Consider the following 12,979-nt stretch of genomic DNA (forward strand, 5'->3'; position numbering starts at 1 on the left):
GGCCCTAGACCTGTTCGACAGCACATGAAACTTGGCATACGTGTTAGTCGTGGTGAAATATTGCATATTTCATGGGTCTTGCTCATGGGTGTGGCCTGATAGCACCCCCTACAAAATTTCAAGGAAGAATGTCCGCCAGTACTTTTCTCCCACATACAAAAATTGGTGGGCACATGTATTGTGTAGGCAGACAAAAAAGACCCAATGGTAAGGTGGCCATTTTGAATTTACTTCTCTGTTTTTAAGCTGTTTTTGCATCGCATTGCATTTTAACAATCTCCTCCTACAGAACTGATCAGATCAACACCAAAATTAATGTGTGCCATCTAGAGACCATTGAGATAATAAGTTATTAAAAGACTGTGTTTTTGTTGAATAAAGTCCCTGTGGGGTGGCATTGAATTTTGATGTTTCGCCATGAAACAGGAAGTTGCTGTAACTTTAAAGTAAATGGTTACATTGTACCCAAACTTCACGTTTGATAAGAGTCCCGACCTAAAGACATCTAAATGATGATATTCAGCACAGGTAGTACTGTGCATGTTTCATACTTTGATGGACTCCTTCCAGCAGACTGACCAGAACCAGCTTAAATATGGTCAGACAAGCCTTGAGACCTTCATGATGCTCTGTATTTAAGTCGATGTTTCGCCATTACACAGGAAGTTGCTGTAACTTCAGTGTACATGGTTCAATCTGTGCCAAAATTAATATGTTTGGTAAGAATCCCAGCCTGAGCACATCTACAAGCAAATATTCAGTCAGTGTGGCAAAATCGCTTGACAGTGACCCCACAATTTTTCAACAGTGGCCCTCATGGCACATTTCAGAAAAAAAAAAAAAAAAAAAAATCAGAGCCTTTATGACTAGTCGGTGTCCAACAATGAGGCCACAGCCACCATGTGTGTCTTTGCAATCTCTCTGGCCCCAAACACTGTTATGTAGAGGGAATGTGGTGTGTTCATGTGCATGCCACCACGCTCTTCAGGCATGTTGTAATCAATACTTGTACTGATTGTCAGGCATTCAGGTCTTGCTGGTGCAAATATGCCCCGTTCTGTCTCACATTAATATTAACATCATTTCATATAGTTTATCACCATCTCATTTGGTTGTATTAATACTGATGGCTTGGTAAGACACTGAATTCCATCTTCCACTTAAAGATCTAAACTATGTGCCAATGAGGGGTGTAAGCTGTAGTTTTGACATGATGCAATATAATTTCCGGTGAAGTTCAGTTTTAAGTTTGTCAATATTTCAAATGTATCTATGATAATGATGCAATGAATTCACTAGTACACAATCAATATCATGAATATATCCAGAAATAAATTTTATATATTAACTCACATTAAGCCTCACCAAGATGAGATGAATACCTTTAGGTTAGCCCACTTCATAAATATTGAAAACAATCTCTGCACACCTGAATGTGTGACAGGTGTGTCAGAGGAAGATGCAATTCAAAGATAATTAGTGAAACTCCTGCATGCTGTCTTGCTTTCTGCTGACATATTTATTAAATATCAGTCTAAACTACTGTCATCAGGTACACTGGCAGCAAGTATTTCCACATATACACAAACATAGAAACTGCCTCAGTTTTCAGTCACCCAGTCAGAGGACTGCTGAGATTCATCGACACCTGAAACTGTTTAATACATCATCAGCCAGACAATAGATTCACAAAAGTACATCAGCTTCATCAAATATGTTGAACTGCTTCAAGAGCTACGTTTAGAGCCAACAGTAATAACTAGAAGGGCACTCAGGGCCCTTTTCCACCAAGTAAGCTCTGGTTCTTAAACCAGTTACATTCAAGATCTGGGGAACCTTGTTGCCATCTAGTGAACCAGCCTGTATTTGTGCTAGTTTTGTGTTAAACCCTTGTAATCAAGGATGTCATCTGCAGAGGGTGAACACAGCTTTTCAGGCTCCAAACCAGTTCATTTTTGGTAGAAATACTCAGAACAGTTCAAAATTAGGTGATTGAACTGGAATGGTGCCAGTTCCTTGTTGGTTTAAAAGGGCCCTCATAGGAGGCCAAATGCCTTATTTCGCAATATTCACAAAAGAGAAATTTAATTTGCGTATCTGCCCTGTTATTCAGATCCTCTCAAAAATGTACTGGATACTTTCTTGGCCCATGCTATAGCCTGCAAGTTTGATGGCAATAAGGCTGACAGTTTTTTTTCTGTAATCCCTCTGACAAACACAGTTGACACCAAAACCATAACCTTGGAGGTAATTACAACTTTGTTTGTCTTTGTGGGCCAAAGTGCAGCTTGGGTGGTAGCGGGTGGTATGGTTTGACCATGTTCTGGATGTATAATAGTCCTGAGTCATTAGCAGCATGGTAGGTAAGTACCAGTCTCCTAAATGTGATTCGAGTACACACCAGAGGTATGTGAAGGAGCAGTGTAGTGTGGGGAACTTGGGTAGGTTGAATACCAACCAAGCTGCTGCATACTGGATGAGCTGCAGTGGTGCTGCAAAATTAAAAACTATGATAAACTGGTTGTGGGTTACAGCTTGTTAGCATTCAGCATTATCAAATTAGAGACTTTCCTAAACTGCTTTCTTAAACTGTATTGTCTGAATTTAGCTGGAAGCATCCCAAGATTCCTAAGTGTATACCTAAAGTGTATTTTGTTTAGTACATGCTACAGTTATGAATGGTTAGTTCCAATGATGCTGATCAGGTTCAAACTTTAGGCCAAGCCATAGAAACCCGGGCTTCACATGCCCCGTCTACAAGTCTGTTACTTATCATGAAGGCATTCATCAATCTTTTTTGATCCTGCACTTACCATTTTTCAAGGTGACTGGAGCCGATTAGCATCAGGCATTGAATTGTGACAAGAGAGAAAAGCAAAGGAACATGATAGTAAGTGCTGTGAATTGTTCGTCATGTGTGCTGGCATTGCAGTGTAATTGTTCAAAGCATTGGTGGTATAGTGGTAAGAATAGCTGCTTCCCAAGCAGTTGACCCGGGTTCGATTCCCGGCCAATGCATTATAATTGACATTCTGTTGTCCAAAATATCACAGGCAAGCATAAGTACTTTCCTCATCCTTTGCATACAAGCTATTTCAAAATTGGCGATATCCAGCTCTGGGGCTAATGTGTATCACTGCGGACATCCTTGAGTTGGGAGCATGGTTGCTTCTCCCGATGCTGATTGTATTCAACCTGTGGGCTTCACATGCCTTGTCTTTCACAAAAGCATTTATCAATCTTTTCTATTGTACACTTACCTGTTTTCAGGGTGATGGGGTAGATTAGCATCCGGTACTGGAATGTACCATGGGAAGGCAGTGATCGCAAAAAACAATCTGGTGGCAAGTGCTGATTATAAATATGACCATCCTCTCTGAAGTTTGCCTTTCTTGTCTCAAAAAATAAAGTAGGCTTTCTTTAGCCACTGCTGTATAGTATTTCAAATTTGGTAATATCTTGCCCAGGGATAATTTGTGCCACTATGTACAGCCTAGACTTGTAAACAAAGCTGCTTACCATGATGCTGATCATGGTCAGATTGTGAGTCAATTGACAAAAGCTTGAGCGTGACATAACTTGACTACTGGGGGTGTGCATCTCTCCCTTATAAACCGAATCATACATGTAATGTGAGATGATTCAGAGAAGATATTTTTTATTGTGGAACAATTTGGTACAATTTGATTCAGTTTTGATATGATGCAATAAGATACAATTCTTTGTTTCATGTAGACAATCATTTTTCCAAAGTTTCTTTTTGCAGAAAATTGATTGATTGGCACAATCATGTCTGAATGCACTGTGTTATGCAGAAACAATATTTCCTGCAGTGCTGAAAACTCTTTCTGAGGCCACACTGGCAGCTGGTATGCAGAGGTAACAGCAGTGGTAGGTCCACCTGTGCTTTCCACCACTGTAGTGGGTTGCCAGTCTTCCTCACTGGCCTTCTCTCTTGAAGGTCTTGCTGCCGCTCTCACTTTGAAGGTTTCTCCAAACAGCTAGCCCAACGCAGTACTTGTTTTTCTTTTTGCAAGGAGGATCAGCATCTGAAATACAGAGCAATTACTGTATATCACTGGTTGTTTGCTATTACTGTTGAGAGCTTTTCTTGCAACTTACTATTATGTATATCTTTATCTTAATCTTCTTATACTTCAGTGTATAAAAACACAGTTATTCTGGATGTTAGGAACAACTATCCTGTTGTCTGGATCTCTATGAGCAGGATCTCTCTCAGCTGTATCTGTCTGCATTAGACCTCTCTGAATTGGATGTCCCTGACTGTCTGTATCCTCTGCTTCCTAGTAATAATCAGACAAATGTTGTCTATTGATAAAAACTCAAAAGTTGGATTAATTTAACAGTGTGATTGTGCAGCATTTTCACTCAAGCCTCAGCCCTGACATTTCCTACATGTTGCTGGCTTCATTTTGATCTATACACAGCTGTAATGAAAGTGCTTTTTGCTTTTGAAACAGCTGATTATTTTGCCAAAATCTGGCTTTTCTCAGTCTTTGCAGGCCCTTTGTTTCTCCAGGGCAGGGTCATGTCTTCTTGCAAGTAATTCAGGCAATTGACGCTTGAGAGAAAGACATCTTGTTGCAAAGCCTCCTGCAGTAACTCCTGATTTCTTAGTATACACTGTGTGATAAACTCCAGATAAAACTGGTTGTCTGCTGTACTTCTCCGAAGGCTCTGCCAATACTTGTGGGGACACTTTATCTCTACTGCCTCTTTTGCCGCTGCGGGTACACGTTGCTGTACCATCTGGTGATGACCCCAGGTGTGGCTCAGAGGGCCACACTATTAAACCACAGGACAGAACTGAAGTCTTGATTGCTCTGGGCTCGTGTTTTCTTGCTGTTTCCTCCATGTTTTCATCCCAGACCACAGATGGGACATTTAACTATGTTCTGTTGTACTGCATAATGTCCATTGGGTATGTTTTGCTGATATTGTCAGCTGTAGTTCCATGGTGAAATTTTGTGCTTGTGATTTGACCAGCCCTACAAGTGAGTCCTTTGACCATGACTCTCACTTTCATACAAATTCTAGTTTCTCACATTGATGAGGTTTTGGTTGTTTCTCTAACAATGTTTCCTTGCTTTCACATGCATTTCCTGTGGTAAGAGTTCCCTCAGTGTTAGGTTAATTAAAGCCGTCAAGGTCTCAGGTAGGTTTGGTTGTTCCTCTGTATCACTGTCAGGTGATGCGGTTTCTCTATCACTATTCTCCAGACTTGTCAGCACTGCAACATCTGGGTCCACAAGCTGCAGATCTCAAATATCATCATGTGTCTACTTTACTAGGTTGCATAATATTCACATTTTACGAAATTTAAATTGAATTCTTACTTAAATCATTAAACAAAGCTTAAACAAGTGTACATAGATATTAGACAATAGGACTTTTCACACTGCACTTAGCCGCAGGTTAAGTAAGTTGTTTGCCCAAAGCCAAGAGCTCTCCTAGCCTGGGTGTAAGAGAGCTGTCACACTGACACAATCTTGGCCCATTCTAAAGTGGGCTAACCCTGACTTTAGCCAAGGGATTGCTGGCCCTGCTCTAGACCAGGGTTAGCCCTGAATTTCTGGGGTTATCCCCTGAAAATCAACTTAACCCAGGGCTAAAACCTGCCAGTGTGAAACAGGACTAAATGATAAGAAGAAGATAATCAGCCAGGTTAACACAAAACACCTGTGTGGGTGTAGAGACGGGCAGTGTGAATCATATGACCCTGGGTTTAACCTAGCCCTGCGTTAACAAAATGTTGTAAAAAGGGGCTAAGTCATCCTAGGGTTAACCCTTAGCCCAGGGCTAAGAATATGCAGTGTGAAAAGCTCCAATATAATATTCAGAATCAGTAATCTGAGGGAGAACACACAGGCATGGTCACTAACAAAACTAACAAAACATCATATGATATTAACATTACCCAAACTGTATCTATAAGCTTTAATGATTTTCTTTTCTGCATTACAATGAAACACTTTCTTTCTCAGGACAGATTATAGTGTTAACAGACTTAATAAAATTAATTAAATACATTATGGAAAAAAAGGCACATGATGCTTAAGAGGACCTCTGTCATTACAAAGTCTTCATGAAAAGTCTTCATGAAAACATAAAGGCTTTTTCCAGCAGTTGTGGTGCTGTACATGAAGTTAGTGAAAAATCTGTGTGTGATATACTGGGTTTCACTAAGTACCTGCTACAATCATGAATGTTGCTGCTAATTGGATTTCATCTCTGGTTCAGTCCATGACGTATTTCAAAAGTGGTGATATCCAGCTCCAGGTACAATATGTGTCTATGTACATCCTAAAATTGGGCGTATGATTACTTCCCGTGATGATGATTGTGTTCAAAGTGCTGCCTTCACATGCCTTGTCTACAAGTCTTTCACTTTTCACAAAGGGATTCATGAATGTTTTTTATTTTATTTTATTACACTTAAACTTTTTCAAGGCAATTGGGGCAGATTGGCATCAGGTATGGGAATGTGACAATGGGAGTCCAGTGATTATAAAAAAAACAATCTGGCTGTTGGATTCACATTTGCTTAAGTGTGTAAACATAAGTGCAAGGAGTGTGAATTGTTCACAACACGTTCACGTGCTGGCATTGTCACAGTATTGTACGTGGCATTGGTGGTATAGTGGTGAGAATAGCTGCTTCCCAAGCAGTTGACCCGGGTTCGATTCCCGGCCAATGCATTATAGTTAGTGACCTCTTGAAGTCCTGCCTCTCACCACCCATTGCAGTAAGATGTGCATAATACTGTATGTGTCACTTTGTACCACCTGTGTTTATGAACTTGGGCGATCACAAGTCTGTCACAGTAAACTTTCACAAACTACACTTAAACAATATATTCTCATTCAGTCCTTTACTTCAAGCAGTACTTAAATACGTGAACATGTTAAATTTTATTTTTGTTTTGTGGCTGCCCATCAGCCCCATAGGCATGAAACCACACATTGGCTGATTCCAGAAAATCACTCAACAGAGAAAGTGATGGGGACAGAATGGAGGAGATTAAGCAGCAGCATGGTAATGGACAAAACAGAATGGTTGAGCTTAAGTATAAACAATGGTCAACCATCCACCAGAGACATTTAAAAGTATGCAGTGTGTGACAATAAGCTGTTATTTGTGACATCCACTGGGCTGATTCTAGTGTCTGGTGACTTGGCGTTGATCCCTGACCTTCCAATCTGGTTTCAACTGCCGAGCCAAACAGGTCAAACCCAGTCTGAGGTTACAGCATCACAGCTTTTCTTTCTCTGCCTATATAATGGAGAGGATGTGTAACAAGATGTTCCTGACACACAACACTGAGAGGTAAGCATGTTTACAGCTTACAGCAAACCAGTATTGCTGCTGAAGCAAGATTTCCCTCCAAGCCGACATTCCTCGATTATGCATACACATTGTCACCAACAGCAATGTAAGCTACATTTTCAAATACAGTAATCACTGCTTTTGGACTTGTGTTCTAAGCCAGAGGTTCTCAGTCATTTTGGAATGTCAGAGCTAAAAACTCAGCAAACTCTTCCCATGACTTGCTTGCCCCATCCCCTCCTCCCCAGACATGGCAGACAGGAAGGCTGCAGGAGCTCTGCAGGATGTCCAGAACTTAGGAAACTGACAATAACAAGGGAGGATGAGTCCTCCACTGTAAGTTTAAAAGCTGTTTATAACTATCAGTTGTCTGTCAATGTAAAGTTCAGCCTGTTATCCTGAAAACAAAAGCCCACTGTCTGACATAACACACTCTGGAAGATGAGTTAAGCGGCTGTCTCACTCCCTGCCAAGCTCCATTAAAGTTTTTCTCAATTTAACAGTTACAAACATTTACACCTTCTACAAGACTTTTAATGATTTCTTACAACTCATAAACAGACACTTATTCATCTAGTGAAAATTCAGCAGTAATTTGAACTCTGATTAATGTGAAACAGACATACAAAACAGCTAGTACTGTCCAGAATGGAAATTTCACGTGAACCTTGATGACACATCTCTTTCATTTGATAATTTATTACAGTAAATGTTTTGCAGATTTCTCTGCAGGTCTGATGCTCAAATTCACTAAAGTGACCCAATCAAACCAGCTGTTTGTAATGATTTCAAAGTAGGTCTTGTGGTGATCAAATACATAAAGCTTCTGTAGCTGCCCTGTAACTGTAGCCATTGTTTGGATTAGGATTGTAATCATAGGCTATGTTTGGGTCAACCCTTAAATTGTAAAGGTCACTCACACTATGTACAACTTTTATGCATATCACATGAACCCATTTGGAGACCCCTGGGTAGAAGTTTCACCCACAAGTTGTATCCCATGTCATGACAGGTTCATTTAATGCTCAGAGAAAGCAGCCAATCAGTAAATATTTACTTGAATAATGCTTGTATGGCTTGGTTACTTAGTTAGCAGCTGCCAGTAATTACTATACTTGTACCTATTCTGTCATTTGTGTCCTTTAAAAGTCACCAAATGCAGGACACAAATTCTCTGAAACTCAGATTTTATGGTATTGAAATCCTCCCTATTGTTGAGGTCTCAAAGTTGGCAGGTATGCTAGTACACCATCTTGAAAATACTCCTCTACAAGTTAAAGTTCTGCATTCAAAACTTAATTAAGGTAAAAGTATGTAAGTATTATGGCAAAATTTACCAAAAGTGTCAAAAGTAAATATAGCTTTACTGTTTAATCTGATGTTTTTGGAATTATATTCCTGCTGCAGTATATTGCATTTTATTGCTGTTGTAGGTTGTATTTGTATCATTTTAACTGCTCTATATACCACTGGGTAGTTTAATCTACAGCAATGCATCATATTCTACAAGATCATATGTTGCACTATTTGAGAATTTACAGTTTGTTACTTTAGAGAAAATGTGTATATCGAGATCACATATCATGTCCACATGCAACACAATGGTGCTGATGTTTGTTGGTAAAGTCCATTTGTAGTACACTCCATCATTCAGAACAGGGGAGCTTTTCTTATCAAGTCCTGCACACCGAGCACAACATCACTTCTGCACAATGATGTCTCATTTCTGGGACCTCCTGAAGAGGATTCACAGGATTCTTCATATCTAAACAAGACACGTGTCCAGTAGTGATGCACTGACAATACACTAATTGCATACTGTCAAAAAGTCAAAAGGAATGAAAAGTGAACTCTGCATGAGGATCCAGACCTTCAAATCCACCCACTTCACTGACTTGACTGGAAATAGAGTGTAACGAGTTCACAATTCTGTCTGATATCAGGCAAGGATATCCTTGAAATGCAGCACAGATGATGGCACACCCTTATGCACCAGGAGGCATGAAATCTCCATCTGCTGAGGATTACACTTCTTCAACTAGCAGCAGCCTCATCATTTGCAAGTCAAGAAGCCAACAACAGTGCTGTCATGCTAGAATTGCATCAGATTCAAGAGTGCAGATATTATAAATGGCAGCAAGGCTGCTGCCCTCAAAAGTTTAGACTGTAGATTTCTAAAGTTGCCATAAATCCTATTAAATCCCTTAAATCTTCACTTTTACATCAAAGTCTACAGTGGAAATAAGTTTGGAAGTTCTTTCTTATACATTGGTCTGGTAGTTGTGTGATTTGATATATTCTTTTTCATAACATCAATCTAAAGTAAACAAAGTAAACTATCTTAGTGTGTACTGAAGGCCACTGTATGATGAAGCCAGCAGAACAACATCTGCTAAAAGCAGATCTTGGTAACAGAGAAGGTCAATGAAGATCACCTCATGAAGACCGGCAGCCCGTCTTAACCAGAAAAAAGGCCTTATAGCTTGTCTTTATGACCAGCTTATTACGACCCATAGTGATGGAAGAAGTCAAATGTAGATGTAGTATAATGGGTGGATGGGTCAAATAAACATAACTTTTCATCCTGAAGACCAGTATTCAAGCCCCGTGTGACACCTAACATTAAAGTTTAAGATACTTACCACTGCTACTCAAACGACACCCAAATGTATGTTAAAGCCTGGTACCATTGTCCCAGCAGAAATTAAAAATTGTATATCAATTTTAAAAGAACAGCTGTAATAAGTGTACAATATTATTGAAGCCTTGGACAATCATTAACACTGCTACGCTTTTAACAGTCCTCTCTGAGGCATTTGATTCAGTCAATCATAGTACTATATTGGACGAACTATGCTCAATTAATAACAAGTTTATTAAATAGTTCCATGACAGTCTCTCAGGTAGTACTCAGGCGGTAGCCTCCAGTGGTTCCAAGTCTAGTTCTCGTAGTGTTAATACAATTCTTGGTCCTCTTTTATTCACTAGTGATTTAAACAATATTATTTCCGTCACCCCAAATGGTAACATACATTTTTATGTAGACAGCACAATTTTGTATTCCACCGCCTCTTCTTTTCATCTGACCATTGGTTGGGTCCAGTGAACAAAGGACTTTCACCCAGGAGACCAGTGTCCAAGTCAGATGTGAAACCAAACACTTATCTAAAGTTTTAATTTACTTACCATTGTCACACAGACAACACCCACATGTATGTACCGTTAAGGCCTGGTACCACTGACATTTTTCTTATTATGTCCTGTCATTAGTATCAGACCCCTCTGGCCCCAGCACTAACAGCATAAACAATCTCTCCTCGAGTTTTGGTGGCGTCTAATAATGCCCAAAAAGAGGCCCAAAACCCAGGGGTTATTTTTGACTCAAAGCTGTATTTTGATGCTCAGGTGACCAAAACATTACAGCCCTACTTCACACAACTGAGACAACTAACCGAGATCAGATTATTCCTTTCCCCTGCAGACTTAGAAAAGGTCATCCATGCTTTTATCTCCTCCAGACTGAATATTGCAATGCACTCTGTTCTAGTACCAATAAGCAAAACACCCACAGATGGCAGTTGTTTTTAACACGCACTCAGAGAAGCAACCACATTATGCAATCATTGCTGTCCTTCACTGGTTACCTGTGGGTTTTAGAATTGACTTTATGATTTACTTTTTAAAGCTGTGATCTGCTAACTCCCTATAAGACATATCGCTGCCTGAGGTCTTCCAGCAGGACCCTACTGATGCTTCCAAAATCACAATTAGATGCCAAAGGAAATCGGGCCTTTGCTGTTTGGGCCCCTCAGCTGTGGACCTCCCTGCCTGGAGATCACAGGCAGACAAACTCAGTATCCTTGTTTAAAGCCTTGTTTTATTGTATAGATTTTTTCGAAACTGATGGCATTTGTTGTAACTATTTTATCTTGTTTATATTGTATGTATGGGATCTTATTTATGTTCATTTAATTGGTTTTATAATTTGTTTTCTTTAACATTTGTTTTTATTGTAAAGATTTTATTGTAAATAATAATAATAGTAGTAGTAGTACTAGTAGTAGTAGTAGTAGTATTAAGTTACTTATGTTCTATACATGACTTCTATCGCTTCCGTCATGTGGTATATGTAACATAGTTGTTTTAAACCAAACCATGATCTTTGCCTAAACCTAACAGAGTAGTTTAGAGTGCCTACATGTAGCCAAACCACTTCACACTGTTAACCATGTGTGACTTGTGCCATGTGACTCACATAACTTACCGAAAGCTATAATATGCTATATATGTATAATACAATAAGCTATAACATTTCTGCATTAAAATGTAAAAAAAAATCCCAATCATTTCTTATATATTTTGTTGAGTTGTGTACTTATATTATCCCAAATGTTTCCAACAATAATTGAACCCATTACTTAAAAGTAATAGTGCATTTCCCATTAGTCGCTAGCTGCCATAACTTCCAGGAAATCACAGGATACGTCTGATGCCTCAGAGAGAAGAAGGAGGTCAAAGAATGTGACTTAAGATAACGTGAACAAAACTAAAGTCTTTATTAGACCTTTTGACAAAATTCCTGTATCATTTATATATAGGATTTTTTTGCATAAAATTTGACACAGTTTTAATCTTAGAAACAAAATAAAAAAAAAAATAAATAAATAAAATTATTGCTCATTGCTTTAGGAGATTTCAAATAGTTTGATTCTTTTATCAAACAGGAACCTTTTTATTTCACCATGTTGTTGGAAAAACAGCTTGGTCAGTATAATCTGAATTAGTCAATATAATACACTATATTGATAGCTAAGGAATTGTTTTTATGAAAATGAATTAAAAAGATAACATCCAAGTGAGTATAATGAGAGCAGGTCACATATATAAAAAAACAAATAAAAAAAAAATCCACTGTAAATTTATCTAAAGATGGCACTTAAAGCTTTAACTTTTTTTAAACAATGCATTTGTAATATTGACTGCATCATAATGTTCATTAGATTAATGACTGAGAGATTTAATCTTATATACATGCTCTATAATATTTGATATACAGATTTTCAATGTGATTTTACTACAAAATAATTTACAAAATATTAAGTAATTTTAGGTTGTTTCAGTACAGTAAATGTTCATATTAAATATTAGTTACAACATAACTGTTATTCTTACTGTAACTTTTTCAGAATAAGTAAAGATTTCAGTGGTAAAAAACATGAAGACATGAGGGCAGCCATGTTGGATTTTGCACTCAGTGCCCTGATAATCCACCAGAGGTCAGAGGACATGTCTCAGTGTGCATACAGCAGGTGTTTCAGGAAAATATTGATCGTATCTTTTAGATCTTTTAGAGGTCTCAGAAACTCAATTAGCAAATATGATGCAAATGGCGTTACATGAGTTAACATTACCTCAGCATGAGGTAGTATTTGCCTACAACAAACTTTTGTTATTGTTTAATGTGAGACCTATGGTAGCAGAACCTCTGTATTGTGCGTTTACGTTCCTGTATGAATTTTGTGAGTCATTAGCAATCAACCATTTCAGTCTTTTATATATGAGGACATGTTGAGTCTGGAAACATGTCTCTGAAGGATTTTTTTTTTTCTGGACTGGAAATCCAAGAAGAAAT

General features: G+C 38.6%; 2 non-coding genes and 1 pseudogene across 2 annotated transcripts; 2 read left to right on the forward strand and 1 right to left on the reverse strand.

Moving 5' to 3' along the window:
* The first annotated feature begins 2,946 nt into the window (after positions 1 to 2,946).
* Positions 2,947 to 3,018, forward strand: trnag-ccc (transfer RNA glycine (anticodon CCC)). The gene has a single exon. It is a non-coding gene; the product is annotated as a tRNA-Gly (tRNA).
* A 1,378-nt stretch (positions 3,019 to 4,396) lies between these two features.
* Positions 4,397 to 12,979, reverse strand: part of LOC146306479 (uncharacterized) — a 35,040-nt pseudogene continuing 26,457 nt past the window's right edge.
* trnag-ccc (transfer RNA glycine (anticodon CCC)) lies at positions 6,648 to 6,719 on the forward strand. The gene has a single exon. It is a non-coding gene; the product is annotated as a tRNA-Gly (tRNA).

The sequence above is a fragment of the Lutjanus erythropterus genome, chromosome 22, assembly GCF_056507025.1.
Source record: "Lutjanus erythropterus isolate fLutEry1 chromosome 22, fLutEry1.hap2, whole genome shotgun sequence".
Lineage (NCBI taxonomy): Eukaryota > Metazoa > Chordata > Actinopteri > Lutjaniformes > Lutjanidae > Lutjanus > Lutjanus erythropterus.